Here is a 2,686-nt window from a genome sequence, read left to right on the forward strand (position 1 = left end):
TGTTTACCTTGTCTGCTGTCATCATCATAACCACCACAACGGTCATTCTGGTTTCCTATGCTTGTATTCTCTCCACTGTCCTGAAGATCCCCTCAACCCACGGCAGGAGTAAGACCTTCTCCACCTGTGGCTCCCACATGGTGGTAGTGAGTTTATTTTATGGAACTGCATTCTTCATGTATGCCCAACCTGGGGCCATCTCTTCACCAGAGCAAAATAAGATTGTAGCTGTGTTCTACACGCTCATAATACCAATGTTAAACCCTATGATATACAGTCTGAGAAACAGAGATGTGAAAGATGCCATGAAAAGGATATTACATGTGAGATGGCCCTTTCAATGATATTTATAAAACTATTATATATAGTGGCAATGTTTGTTTTTTAGGGACCGTAGTTACCCTTGTTCTTGTAAAATTATTATATCAAAGATTTTTATAGTACTGTACATAGGAAATATCAGTTCTCTAAATTTAAAAAAATAATATTTCTAATAATATAAGTACATACATCATTTTATTTGCTTGTTATATCTGAAAGCATATATATTCTCAATTTATGTGATAATTATGTTTTCATTTTAATTTTACTTTAAGAAGTAATTATTAAGAGTTGCTGTAACATAATCATTAATATAACATTGCACATATATATTATTCTTATCTTTTTTAATAAGGTAAAATCCATTGTGTTGGTGGCAAAATGTAGTAGCAATGATTACATGAGACACTTTGGAGTAAACAGCACATTGGTCCCAAGGACCCAAGTGTACATTCTGGGGACTGTCATCCTGAGAGTTACCGTGCTCATAAAAAGGGGAATCATAATGTGAGAAGAAATTTTTCATATAAGAAATTGTGTCAATAACATTTTACTAAGCATCATTTCCCTATTGTTCTCAATAGAAAGTGTACATTATATAATATTAAAAGCAAAGAGCATATATTATATGTATTACATATTGTTTTTATCACCACTTTTAGGATGAGGAAATTGAGGCACCTAGAGACTAAGTAATTTGGCAGAGCCAGAACCCAACACTAATATTTCTCTAGAGTTTTTATTATGCAAATATATCAAATGCATATTCCAAAGCTTGTGTAATAGTCTGAACAGGTAATCACACACAGCCTATGAACAACTATCCCTGAATAGATGCGGAAGACATGGGGTCCATCTTGGGTCATAACAAATTTGATCTTTCTCCTGTCATTACTTGTGTAATTATTATTCTGTGTTGCTACTTTCTTTTAACATTTTAATTAATTTTTGGCATGGAGCTTTATAACATTTTGTATATATAATTTTACTTATTGGTCTCTTAAATTTATCACATATGCTCACTCAAAATCACAAAAATATTTTTAAATTGTTAATTTTCAATATATTATGTATTAATATAATTAAAATTTAATATACTTATATTGATAGTTAATATAACAGTTCTTTTTCCCATATGATCTTGTTGAGGTCCCAACTTGAGTACTTTGTTTTAATCAATTAGCCAATTTTTCTGACTTTTTTTAATAGGAGAAGTGAAACTTTTTGTTTTATTGTCTCTATTTTTCTTTTTGTTAAAGATATATGACATGAACATTCAATATAGATCTAGGAACCTAAGAAATACATTAGTGGGAGTGAATCATCTGTTTTTAAAAAGGTATATACATGATTTGGCGTAATAGGCCAGAGCAGGAAATTATTTCTTTCTTCAAAATTTCTTTCTTCCAACCCTACTATGACAGGGTTTTGCTTTTTTTATTCACAGTGTATTAGTAGCCAAAGTTAGGTAAAAGGGAAGTTCTGGATTCTCAAGAATTCATAGCTTCACTCAATGCTTTAGTTCAATTAGACAATCTAGTCCCAGTTCATTAGAACACACTAAATACGTACACTGTTATATTTCAATTAACAAAAAGAGTTGCAAAGACAATTCTTGAAGGAACTTTTGAAGAAGAAAAATAGAACTTATAAACTGAATCAAATAAATGAAAATATTTCAAAATTATACTATTGGTAATTGAAGTTCAATATATCGAATAAAAATCTATATAACAGTAAAAAATAAAGTGATATTTTGTTTTCAATTTTCTAATGTTACTTCAAGCAAATAAGTCTCACAGAAAGCAGGAAATTACTTGTTACATGTTCAATAGGGCCAAATAACATCAAAATTCTTAAATAAACTTTTTTGGTTTCTGATGTTTATTGTATACATTTTTATACATATTAGTTTTTATTTCAAATTATTTGTTCGTTACAACCATTTTATTTTTCTGCTTTTATGCTGTTACCATCTTTGTTGTATTACAGGATTTAATGCCTGATAGGTCTATATCTTTCTCAAAAACTTCTTAGCTAATATGACTAAATATTTCAGTGAATTCTAGAATTACATTGCATTTAAAAAATATAAAAATAATTCCTATTTGTATTTTAGTAGAATTATTATATGTAACTGAAACTACAGTTTGTGTATATAATGTCGGGTATTACTTCTGACTATCAGGCAAGCTGGGCTGCCCAATTTTGAGAAGTTCTTGAATGGTTTTAACTTAAATACAGTCTATCTGCTTACCTATTTCATTTAGTAGTTGGGAAGATTACACAAATTGGTATAAATCAAGCTTTATTTATACCAATAAATAAAGTGGGAAGTTTACACAAATTGGTATAGTTGGGAAGA

At 29.6% G+C, this 2,686-nt stretch overlaps 1 pseudogene; it reads left to right on the plus strand.

Annotated features, from left to right (window-relative positions):
• The window catches only part of LOC100954929, a 946-nt pseudogene extending 602 nt beyond the window's left edge, over nt 1–344 (plus strand).
• The last annotated feature ends 2,342 nt before the right edge of the window (nt 345–2,686 follow it).

Source organism: Otolemur garnettii, unplaced genomic scaffold, assembly GCF_000181295.1.
Source record: "Otolemur garnettii isolate 467f Iridium unplaced genomic scaffold, OtoGar3 scaffold00043, whole genome shotgun sequence".
In the NCBI taxonomy this organism is placed as follows: domain Eukaryota; kingdom Metazoa; phylum Chordata; class Mammalia; order Primates; family Galagidae; genus Otolemur; species Otolemur garnettii.